Genomic DNA, 13,000 nt, shown 5'->3' on the forward strand with positions numbered 1-13,000 from the left:
AACTGATGCCCTCTTGAAACACCTATTGAGTGTAGGATCCATTCTGGGGAAAGAACAGAGGTAGGAGCTGAGATATCTGTCCTCAAGTTAGCTTATAACTGGATAGGGAGCTAGTCTCTATGGCGCGTTTGCATCTCTGCTAACTGTATCCATTGTCTCCTCTCCTTCTGTGAAGTCACTCCTCCCCCACTTTCAGTCCATGTGCTTCAGGTAGATTTGACTCCACCCAAGACTGGAATATGTGGCTTGGATCAAGCTAATCAGCTCATCACATTGTCCTGTTCATGATCAATGAGATTCTGACTGGGAATGTGGTACCAAGATCTTCCTATCTCCCACTGCATAGGAAGCTGGCAGGATAGAGCCCTGGGAGCTGCTGGCAGTCACCTTATGCCCAGGTAGGGCCACCGAACGAAATCAACGCCAAAGATACGGAACTGAGAACTGGAGAGAGGAAAACTGGATCTCAGGCGCAGCATCTGAATCAAGACGGGCGTGAAATCGACAGAGTCCCCCCTGGACTCTGTTCAGTTATAACAAACAGCAAATTCTTTTCTTTCTTTTTTGCCTAAGCTAGTTTGGTTTGCATTTTGTGTCACCTGCAACCAAAAGAATCTTAACCAACATAGCGATACTATAGAAAGGAAGTTAGCAATAAATGCTAAAGGTCAAGAGAGTGGCCATTTTGGGCTATAGATGCAGTAACAGAGGAGGCAGAAAGGGAATATCCTGGGCTCAGTCTGGTGTGTTCCTTAGTAGAACAGTGTGGCTGAGGGACATCTCGGAGAGCAGAGGCAGAAAACAATATGAGGTAGGCTCCTGCCAGTTCATTGAATGGCTGAACAATGAGTTTGGAATTTAACCTGTGGCCCTTAGAACTTTTGTGCTGAGGAATGACCCGATGAGGAGGAAATTGATTCTTAAGGATATTCAATTTTGTCAATCAGCTCTCCACACAATTAGGAGAGAGGGCCAGGCTGGCTTGAAAGGCAACTTAATGCTTTGTTTGTTTAACCATTCTTTGTAGAGGCTTTTAGCCCATCAGAGGATACTTTACGTTGTCCTGTTCTCTTTGGTGACAGAAAGCAAACACAACAAGGAGCCCTCACCTTACCCATGAAGACAAAGAGCCAGGTAAATGTACCATTAGCCCCCAAGGAAGATGGCAGCAGCGTGTCAGTAACTGTCCAGGCTGCTTTGGGGGATGTCAGGCCTGATGGTCAACCACTATACTGCCTTTGGATAAACCTTAGTCTTGAAAGTGCATCCAACACCAGGTGACAGCAACCTGGGAACTACCCAGATCAGAGCCTCTCGAGTCTAATAATTACAGGATCCTTACATAGGAGCTTCTCCGCTTCTCTTTCCCAGGAGACACAGAGCGTGTGCTTTAGGCGTTTGACTGAGGCTCAAACACATTGGATTAAAACCAGATCTGCAACTTGTCTCTAGAATATTCCTAAGTGAGTCTACTACTATCACTATGGATCCTGCTTATAAATTGGGGGCAGAACTGGGAAAATCAAAAGGAATGTTTTTATTCTCTTTGAATAGATGTGTAGACTCTGTGACTCCAGCATTGGGGTAATTATCTTTCAACAGCAATTAATTCCGAAGTTCTAAAACATAGAAGTAAACAGTTCCTTTTCTACATAGCGTTTGTTTTAAATATACCATTACAAATAGTAGAAAAAGGCATCCTTGAAGATAAAATTCCAAAGGAGGAGGAAATTATTTCAGAGAAAATTTTGTAGGCTTTTAAGGATAATATGAGACTCACAGTGGTATTATGTGAAAAAATGCCAGAACATCTGTTATGTTAAGTATAACAACAACAAAACCCAAATAAATCTCTAGTGAGGAAAAAAACTCATAATAGATTGTTGTGGGGCTTCTGCATTCGTTAAAGGGAAACTGGCAAAAGCCCTGCAGTGGGAACATGATGGGGCAAAAGTAATAATATGATCTGAATGAAACGATGCCAACTTCCAGGGTCTGCTAGCTCAGTCTTCTCATGCCTGGCATATTTGTGCAACGAATCCGAAGTCACAACAGCTAGCTCCCAAGGAAACCAGCTGTCAGTCACATACAACTTTGTTCTTTCTTGTTTTCTTCATTGTTTTCAATATAAGCATTTTTCTATTAATAAGAAAAGTGTGATCTGATTGGTGACAAAAAAAAAACCACACACACGTTGTCAAGTCAGCTTCCTTCCGTTCATTTTAATGCGTAGCCATGCCATTTGAGATGAAAAGACTTTAGTCTAATCTGGCTAGATATTAAGAAATAAACAGATGAAATGCTAAAATCATAGCAAATGTTCAAAATCCAGATTGGCTCAATCTGATTTATAAAATTTTTGAATAATTTTCTAAATACAGCTTATACAGGCAAACTTCCATATCCTCAGGAAATAAAATGCTCCTGATCTAGTCGAATCTGAGAAGTCTTAGCACTGTGTAATACATTTAGAATTTTTTGAGCAAATTTAAGAGATCCGAGGTCTAAATTGGTCTAACCAGTAACAACTTGACGTATTCTTTACATCTTAAAAACAAAAGCTTCTAAATAATTGGTTAATGAGCATTAAGCATCTTCAAGTTAAATGTCATGATGTGATGTTTTGCCACTTTTAAGGTAGAAAGTCTGTCCCTTTTGGAACAGAGTAGCTGAAATCTCAAAAATTTAGTAAATCTAAATAAGAGGAGATTGCTGAAAGATCTCCAAAAAAATTTGTCACATAGGGAAAGCCCTTGGCTAGAATATTCTAATGACCTAACCCCTGCCGTCCTCTCTAGACTCATAGTAAGTCACTGATGCCCTGGCTCTCCACCCTTCAGACATAATGATCTTCTATTAGTTTCTTTTAAGTGTCAATTTTTCCTGCCACTCCCTCTGTCTGGAACATTCCTTCCCACTCAACTCTTCACATGGCTAGTTTTTTCTCCTCGGATCTCAGATTGTCATTTCCTTTGGTGGACCTCTGTTATGCATGCCTTCTGGGCATTTCTCCCCACTTCTTTTGGTAGCAAAATCCAAATTTTCCTTTGGAGGAATCAGCCTGCCCTACCCTCAGTTGATGAGATTTTGGAGGAAGAGGCCAAACCCTTTCTATGAAGTTCCAAGGCATATAACCTAGCTCTGACTGCAGCGATGGGTTCAAGGATTGGCATATGATTTATGATTGGCCAATGAGGGTCAGCCTCTGAAGTCTTTCTGGAACCCATGAGAAAGAGGTATTTTCTTTCCACAGGGTTGGCTAAGTTGGTAGGACGTGAGCTTGGAGTTGCAATGGCTATCTGGGAAGCACAGGAGGAGACTGGCAGGGGGCGGGGCTTGGGGGAATAGAGAAGACCGGAGAGTCAAGAAACAGAGAAAGGGACAGAGAAGCCACGTCCCTCCCAATGACGTTGACTAAGGCCTCCAGTACTCATGCCTGCTTGCTTGCTTTCTCTTTCTTCCTTTTCCTTTTTCTCTCTTTCTCTCTCCCCCTTCCTTCCTTCTTTTCATTTCCTCTCTTTCTTTGCTTTAAGTGTTTTGAGTTTGGTTTTTGTCACTTGCGAACCAAAAACTAGGGACTGATGGGCTTCCTCAAAGAGGGCATTTCTGCTCACACCATCTACAGCGACTGCTTGCCCCTTTCTCATTATTTTCTTAGCATGTTGGGGTTTTAAAAACAGCTCTAATCATAAGTTGCAATTATTTTATGGTTTACACATTTATTCTCTGTCTCCCTCCATAAAATATAAGCTGTGTGAGACCCGAAGTGCCAAACTAAGGAGGACATTTTATTCTCTAGGCTCTAGGATGGCAGCAATGGTCAAATCTGAGTTTTGGTCCAAAAAAAAAAAAAAAAAAAGGAGTACAAAAGCAATAAGAATATTAAAAGCAAGATATGAGTAGATAATAGAAGAAACACTTGTGTGTCTTAGAAGTCTATATCTGCTCTTTCTGTAATGGGAGACACTTACTAACTTAAGTTAGTAACCAATATCTTTATCACAAGGGTCGGTTCACAAAAGAGGAGCCTTGAATTCCAAACCTTTCTGTGGAGCATCAAACATCATATGGGTGGTGAGTGCTTTTGGTGGTGCCAGTTATACTGGATAATCCAACAAATGAGCCTTGGGAATTCGTGTATAAGTGGAACACCAATAGTTCTCTGGAGCTCCGCTGAATTGCAGGCTTTATGTATTTTGGTATTTAGTTAGATAACTCACTGAGTGAGTCAACAGGCGGGGAGGATCCCACGGAAATGGCCATGAGTTTTCCATGTCATCAACTTGGGAATATTTAGGGGAGAGGTGAGATTTCAGAAACTGTTGAAATGTTGTGGAGGGTAGAGGTCTCACAGCGTGCCGAGTGGGGCTGGGGAAGTGCAGGCCTACAGCGCTATATGAGAGGGGGGTCAGGGAGTTGTCTCGGCACTCCTCTCTCCCCACCCCCAGCACTTGGGATGGATGGAAAAGCTGAATAATCTCACCTCTGCCTTTCTGCGTGAGGTATTAGTTCAGGATTCTAAAACTTACTCCACAACAAAATGACCTGAGGACGGGGCCAGCCTCCTCTTAGAAGGACCCCCTGCTTGGTTTAATGCTCTGCTGTCACTGTCTTGAAATTCTTTGTAAGTTTTTAACAAGGGGCTCCACATTTTCATTTTGTACTGGGCCCCACAAATTATGTAGTTGGTCCTGCCTGGGGGAGTTGGCAAATGCAGGTATCCAGGCCCTGCCCCAGAGCATCTGATTCCAAAGGTCTTCATGAGTCTCAGAATCGTCATTTCTGACGCATAGCCTGGGTGATTCCTTACGGACCACCCTTGCAGTAATATTTGCACCAACGCTAACTATAGACTCACTTAGGGTACCCAGGGAGTTTAAATGAATTTTCCTAAGAAGAGCTGAGGTCTGAGAGCATGGAAAGGGCAGGCCCCAGCATTTACAATAAACTGGAAAGAACATTGTTCCCAGTTCCCCCTGAAAACAACTTCTTTCTGTCTTAACTCTGTTGTTTCTCTGATGATCACTGCAGTGCTTAGAAATCCTTGGATCCCTGGGTTTTTAAGAGATCCCTTACAAAGAAACTCAGAAATGCCAGGATCACTGTCATCGGTTGTCCAGAAAGGAGAAGGGCTCAGGGTGCCTAAATTCATGACCTAAATGAATCTCATGGTAACTGACAGTGATGGTTAATACAAAGGAGCAGTCCTTCCAGCCCTTTCCTTAGCAGACTTCACCAATCATGGCCCCAGACATCACTAATCACTCACATCACTCATTTCCACCGAGCCCAGGTAAGGGCCCAGATCCCCTCTCAACCAAGGCAGCACCCCCCCCGCCCCCCCCCCCCCCCCCCCCCCCCCCCCCCCCCGCCTCCCCACCACCACCGATGAACCAGACTTGACAATGCAGGTGAAAACTATTTCCCAGGTCTATCAGTTGGACCCGGAATGGGGAGCCAAGGCTAAGTGAGTGTAAAAGAGTTACTTTTTTTCAGGTAAAGTGGAACCATTAAAAGGGTCACTCCTTTTGAGGATAAATTTACTTACCAGCTGCCTGTGTTGAAAATAAACAGAAACCCAACTCTTTCAGGGGAATGATATTATCACTGTCCCTCCCTCCCCTGGGGTGGTTTAAAACTCTGGGGCCCTCAGAGTAACTTAATCACTTTTAATGGGAAAAGTACTGGGTAATTTTTATTAACATAGCTCTGTTTAACCAATGGTAGGGCAGACCTCTTTGAGTTCAGATAGGGTTGGGGGCTTCTCGACTCAGCTAAATTCATTAACTACTGTGCTTCCAGAGGAAATGGAGGAATGTGCATCCTTCAACAGGAGGCAGCTCCGAGGTTGCCTCTGAGATCAGGATCTCATTAAGACACAACAGCACATCTTGAGAGCTCTCTCCCCAAACTGACATTCCTCTGAACTAAGCTTTTGGTTGAAAAATGTCACACATACTAAAACTCACTTGAAAGTATATTAAATTCCAAGACCTTGCTGTTGGGTAGAGATGGGGGCACATACAGCCCAGATGATTCTGGGATCCAGAGCTCTGGTTCCAACCACGGCATTATTGAGCACTTCATCAGGGCACAAGCGCTTTCTCTCAAACACAAGCTGATCCAGCCACTGCTTGCAACATGCTGGGGGTGGGAAGGGGGGACAAGGCTGCAGTCAATCCAGCCTTTCCAGAGGCATCCTTGGAGCTTTACAGCTCCTGCAGTGACAGTGTTTAAATAGGAAAACAACCCCTCCAAACAAGCCAACAACAAAATTCCCTTTGTCACCTTCTATAATGTTCTATATAATTCTATAATATTTTAAACTTTAGAAGGCCTTGCATCAGGATGTGTGCTATGTTAAGAGCAAAGCTGGAGGGAAGGTCACAGGGACAAAAACATGTGAGCAACAGTTTAGTAAATTTCAGTCAGGAAGTTGCTTGACCTGTGAAATTCATCATCTCAACAGTGTTTAACTTTAGTAGCAAAAGGAGACATTTTCCCCAATCAGCTGCACCAAAAACCTGTGTGATATATACATATGCAAATATATAGAGGAAGGCCTGGAAGGAAACACAGTCACCCCGCTCCCCCAAAACACAAACATAAAGGTGGTCCTCTTGGGGCTGGGGACCTCGATTAGGAATGATGTTCAAAGAGGGCATGGTCTTTTTCAAGCTTCCATTTTTCTCAAGGAAAATGGACCCAGTTGTGAGTTATAAAATTAAAAATTACTTTCAAAAAATATTTTCTATGATCTCCAGATGGACATTTCATGTCTACACCTGCCCTTTCCCCAGCATCATGCTGGGTTTTACAGAAAATACAAAAAGATGTAGTGCCAACAAATTACATGTGACAAAGAGATGTGACAGGGAGGCTGGCTGGCTGGCTATTGTGAAGGCAGCTTAAAACCAGGCAGACACTTTAGCTCTGGTCTCTTAAGCTATGCGGGTCCCTGGTGGAGAAGGAGAGAGGAGTAGCCTGATGGGGGTGGTGTTTGAATTAGGGGCTCTAGGAGGAGCTGTGGGTGGCAGCTGGAATCAGACAACCCACCCAGACGATCTTGTGGGACTTGATGAGAGTCTGTGTTAGGCAGCAAGAAAGATGGAAGGTGGGAGAGATGTGTCTAAGGAGCTGTCTGAGTGTAATTCAAAAATGATACTGTGGTTTTAAATCTAGGAGACTTGGAAACCTGGTAATGCCACCTATATCTCCATATTGGAAAGGGGAGTCTTGGGAGTTGAAGAGGAAGAGAAGCTAGTGAGAAAACCAAGGAGGAGCAGCTAGGAAGCCAGGAGAAGAGTGGCGAGTCTCACAGACAGGAGTCACAGAAGCAAGGATTTTCAAGGCAGTTCGTCAGCAGTGTTCTGCAGACAAACCATAAAGAAAAGACTAAGGGACATTTTCTCTTTGAATAGCAGGGTCTAAACTCATGCTTTTGAGGACCTGGTGCTGTCACTCAGAATTCGGAATGCCGATATTGACTTCTTTTGTCTATTTGTCAGTTCCCCACAGTTTAATGGGTCAACTCCTCAAAACAAAGATGGGACTAGCCTTCTCAAAAGTCAGCAGAACTTCCTCCTAAAGCATCCGTTCAGTCTGTTGTGAGAGGAAGCTGTCAATTGACTGGGGGTGGATGGGAACATATATGTATATATACACACACATATGCATGTATATTTTTTAAATCAACACTGCACAGGTTAATCCTATAAAGTCATAAAAAATCCACATATTTTCTCTCCAAGAAATAGTAATATAGCACAAATATAGCATTAAATTCAGAACTACTCAAACTTCTTCATTAAATGTCATTTCCAGTCAGGAAGGTAAAGTAGGGGAAATAGGGTAATTTCTGCTTGCTCAACGAACAATTGAGATATCTGAGAGCTTACTCAGGTATTTCACTGTTGTGAAATCAATTCAGCTCATTGCTCCAACTGTCATGTCTGCAGGTTATGTCTGTATTTAAGAGACTTAAATATTTATCAGTATTTTTATTGAGTCATTTGAAAAATTGGCTTCTGCAGCTCTCTATCATTGGAGGGAGAGTTCTGAGGAAGGGCTGCCCACCGTGACAGAGCTGGGGATAGTCTCCCATTTCATCCTTTGCCCCCTCTCCACTCTGACCCCCACCAAGAAGTACACGTTTCTGAAGAAGAAGCTTTGGGAATGTCAATTACGCAATTGATTATCTCTGAAGATAAACATGAAGGGGGCGTGGGAGAAATATTCTGCTCAAAAGCTGTGCTGAAGCTGCTGAGAGAGGATTACTTTTTCTCCTTCCTCTCTCAAGCAGAATGATTCTAATTGTGAAGACAGCTCTGTTCTCATATATGTTTTTGTTTTGTAAGCCTTTGGTAAATATTATATTATTTCAAATAATTTAACATACGTTAGGTGACAAAAATAAATTAGCACCTGTCTCACTTAGCCATCACTGTATTTAATGTAAAGATAGTGATTTTGTAGATCTGCATCTTTGTGTGTGATCATATACGTGCACTTAAGGTTAAAAAAGAAAATAAAAAGCCTACAGCAAAGTAACATGGTATAATAAAAAGAGCTGAGGGGCTGGCCCGGTGGCATAGCGGTTAAGTGCACACGTTCTGCTTTGGCGGCCTGGGGTTTGCCAGTTCAGATCCCGGGTGTGGACATGGCACTGCTTGGCATGCCATGCTGTGGTAGGCATCCCACATATAAAGTGGAGGAAGATGGGCATGGATGTTCGCTCTGGGCCAGTCTTCCTCAGCAAAAAGAGGAGGATTGGCAGCAGTTAGCTCAGGGCTAATCTTCCTCAAAAAAAAAAAAAAAGAGCTGACATCTCTTCAGTGCCTACTATGTGCGAGGTGCTGTATGAGGTATTTTATATCCATTATCTCATTTTATCTCACAGATGTTTGAAGGTAGATGGGGCTCTCTTTTTTTTTAACAGAGGCATCAACCAAGACTCACAATGGTTAACTGACTTGCCTAGGATTACCCAGCTGGTGAGCGTTGGAGTCAAGATTCAGTTCTAGCTGTAGCCACCCAAGGTTATGCTCTTTCTACTCATCTCCTTGCCTATCTCCATTATAGAGAGGAATTTCCCAAGCACCAATGGGCTTTGTACTCCCTGCATTTGATTGTGTAACATTTCCCAAGGGAACAGTCCAAGAACACACACATCCCTCGATCAACGGTTTTGGACCACACTCCCCAGAGTTTGTTCAACAAGGTGCTTTCTCCATCAAAATGTTCTTAATTTTGAGCTGACTGAAGAGCCTAAATCGTCATCAGGTAGGGAAGGCTTATAAAGACTCCATCGTCACAGCTGTTCACAGGTGCTTTCGGCTCTTCAGCTACTTGTGTAAGGCAGTAGCCGTAGCCTCCAACAACAGGGACCATCTCATTCTTCCTGCTTACCCCAGAAGAAATAAAACATATCCATTCCCATTGGTGTTAATTTTCCTACTCTTGAGCATATTTGTAAAAGCATATAGTGCCATATGGATGGCAAACAAACAAACAAAATCTTTGTCTTTTATTACATTTGCTTAATGATCAAAGATTCCTAACTAGACCTTGCTTCCTACATTGATCATTTGCATTGAATATGCAAATCTTCTCTCTTGCCAGGCTGGTCTTGAATATATTTACAAGAATATCGATGCCCATTGTTTCACTTAAAAATAGATTATGAATACTGACCAATATTTTTAGTCAAAGATTTTGATCATTTTCAGATTAAACTTCACACTAGGACTTAACCTCAGTTGACTTCCAACAACTTTCAGGTACGCGTTCCCGCAAACCCAGAGTTTCAAAAAAATGCACTAAATAACCTTAAAGCCCTTTATGAATAATTATGAGTTTTTAAGTTTTTGTGAATCTGCATATTAATTCTGTCCCATAAATAAAACATGAAGCAAAAATCCAGCGTGTTGAGTGTCAAGGGGATAGAAGAAGAGAAGGAAAGATAATTATCAGTTTAATGTGGGAACATACTTAACCTAAAAGATTACCTCCAAAATTGGTGACATCCTAAGTATATATAATATACATGGATGTTTTCATTTAAATAAAAGGAGAAAAAGATTTGTATTGAGTTTCTGCCATTTTCATGGCTCTCTCAGCAATCCGTGGTTGAAAAAGCAATTGTCGGAATTTTTATTTGCTAGGGATTAATCCTTCCCACATATTTAGTTCCTTTCTTCCCCATGCACTGTGTGCTTTGATGCCATATAATTCACATTTCATATTTGCTGTGTGTTATTTGGTTATCCATCTATAACTATAGGCTTTCTTAGATGAGAGACTTAATAAGCGGCTACAGGCAACTAAATTGACTGGATTTTATTTGCTTTCAGACCTTACACGCATAAAGGGCAGGAGGAAGCAGAACTGGTGTCCACATGATTCCAAGTCAGTCATGCTCAGAGTCGCTGGGGTGGTAGCATGGGAACAGCGGCAGGCCAGGGGGTGTGGATGGGAATCCATGACGATCTCTGCTAAGGGCGTGATGCTCCCGGACACCATCTTTGCACCTTTAACCGGTTTGCAAATAAGAGCGACAATGATTAACCCAAGGCTCTGTGGGCTCGCAGAGCCTCTCCCTTCACTAGAACTTGTCCAACTAGAGCACTGACTCTGAAATGCATGTTCCTGTGCCTCCAATGTCCTCCATGTTTATAAATGTCTTCTGAGAAGAGCTCAAAGTCCTCCACAACTTTCACTAATCATACCTGCCTCCATACTTAATTTTCGCTTACCAGCCCAACTTGGACTGTCACCCAAGGTGGCTTTTCTCTCAAGATTCCAAGCTGCCTTCCCCAGGACATATGATGGCCAGAGCCACGTGGGGTGGAAATGGGTTCTGCACAGGATACTCTACTGCTTAATTGGTGAAAAACAGTATCAAAGACTTTTTGAGGGCTTTGAAAAGGACCAGCCAAGTAATGATAATGGTACTATGGACTCCCGAATTTATTTAAAATGTTACTTTCTAAAGGAATTTTTACCTAAAATGCCATCTTTTCCCCACTTTCTGATTCCCACCGAGCTGGATGGGGCAGGTGCCAGGAAGGCCTTGTTGTAGATGGGGACACTGAGGCAGCCTTCCCCAATGCCATAGAATTTGATAGAGTTTCCAGGGCCTCCAGTGACTGCAAAGGTGTGCAATTATGGATGCTCTACTGCAGTTACTTTTCTTTTCTTTTTTGATTTTGTTCTCTCTCTTCCTCTCCTATTTTTTTCTGTCCCATTTGCCCAATTATGAAGAGTTGGCATGCCTAAAAGTTTGTGAAAAATGGGCATATGATGTACAGCATGGTGACTATCGTTAATAATACTGTATTCTATATTTGAAAGTTGCTAAGACTATAGAGCTTAAAAGTTCTCATGACAAGCAAAAAAATTTGTAATTCAGTATGGCAATGGATGTTAACTAGACTTATTGTGGCAAGCATTCCACAGTATGCACAAATATCGAATTGTTACATTGTATACTTGAAACTAATGTTATCTGTCAATGATATCTCAATAAAAAAATAAAAAGAAAGAAAAAGTTTGTGGAAAGACAAGTTTAAAATAACACACATATCAGCGACTTAATTTCACCAACTCGGCCTGCTCCTAGTGTTACTGAAACCGAAGTGGGTCCCCTCCTGCTGAGTTAAATCAGACTCTCCACCCAAAGTAGTTGTCTCACAAAGTAAAGCATATTGGCAGCAAATAGGGGACCATGAGGAATCATTTCCAGAGTCATGGCATCCCCCGAACAAAGGGAACCAGGGCCATTTATTTTGGATGGAGAATGAATATTCAAAAGGGAGAGGTGGGTATTTGCTTGCCAGGCTCAGTTGGAAAACACACTTCCACATACACTGCAGGTTATGGTAATAAGGCCTAAGCTCGTCCTGGAGAGATCTTAGTGTTAAAAGTAAGGCAAAGGTCATAGGCGTAGCTCTCTGGTGAGGCTTGGTCTAGTTCAGGGTGGTTTAGTGATTGCATCTTCTTAACATAACAAAAGGAAAAATAGCAATTTGGAAAAACAGTTAAAATATGCAAACTCACCCTTGAGTTTCTTGGGGTAAGTGGTTGGTGACACCAGCAGTAAAACATGCTCTCGGTTCAGTTGCGCAACCAATATAGAATCAATACAGAAATCAATACCCTTAGAGAACTTCTCATAAAAAGCCAACAAAATGGTGACTTAGTGTTAAAGCTCAACAAAATATACTGAAGTTTGGCAAAAGGAGCCTATGGTTTGGCCTGATTTCAAAATGGGTTCTAACCACCATTGCTCCACACACCCTGAGCACAATGGGCATGTCACTTAATCTCTTGGAGCTTCAGTTTCCTTATCCACAAAATGAGGATGTTTGGAAGAGTCTTATGGGGTTTAGAGACAAAAGTATGCCATGACCTCTGAGTAACCGTGTCTCTGAAAGTCTTCTCTGCTATGGTTACATACAATAGAGTTCTCTAATGACAGACAAGCTGCCTCATCAAAACAGAAGGATAGCTTCATTGTCTGATCCATTTCTTTTTGAAGACCTTCCTGTTACTGGCATTATGCTTGGTGTGAGAGGTTTAGAGTAGAATTAAATAAGCCTTCCAGCCTCCATGAGCTCAGAGGGCAGCCAAGGAGACAGAGAGACACGTAACCCGTTTCAACCCAGTGAGGATGGAGATCTGAATTCTTCTGGGGACTTGGGCAGGCTGCGAAGAAGAGAGCATCTTAACCAGATTCTCAAAGCATGAGCAGGACATTCCCAGAGGGAGGAGAAGCAAGGGCCATCTGGCAGAGAAAAAAGAGGAGCAAGGTCATGGAGGTGCAAAAGTCCCTGCATTCTGGAGAGAGCATCGAGGTCCCCTAATTCCCACTTCCATTTTGTAGACAAGTCCTTGGCCCTTACTACGTACGTACCAGGCGCTGCTCCATCCTCTGGGAATGCAGCAACAGGCAAGGTCCCTGCCCTCCGAGAGCTCATAGTCCTGTGGGGATGCCAGACAG

General features: G+C 42.7%; 1 long non-coding RNA gene across 1 annotated transcript in view; it reads left to right on the forward strand.

Moving 5' to 3' along the window:
- The first annotated feature begins 218 nt into the window (after positions 1-218).
- The window catches only part of LOC111770596 (uncharacterized), a 32,295-nt gene continuing 19,513 nt past the window's right edge, over positions 219-13,000 (forward strand). The window contains exons 1-2 of the long non-coding RNA XR_002803905.2: positions 219-398; positions 1,028-1,134. This is a non-coding gene — a long non-coding RNA (uncharacterized lncRNA). The remainder of the gene's footprint in view (positions 399-1,027; positions 1,135-13,000) is intronic.

Source organism: Equus caballus, chromosome 1 (genome assembly GCF_041296265.1).
Source record: "Equus caballus isolate H_3958 breed thoroughbred chromosome 1, TB-T2T, whole genome shotgun sequence".
Lineage (NCBI taxonomy): Eukaryota > Metazoa > Chordata > Mammalia > Perissodactyla > Equidae > Equus > Equus caballus.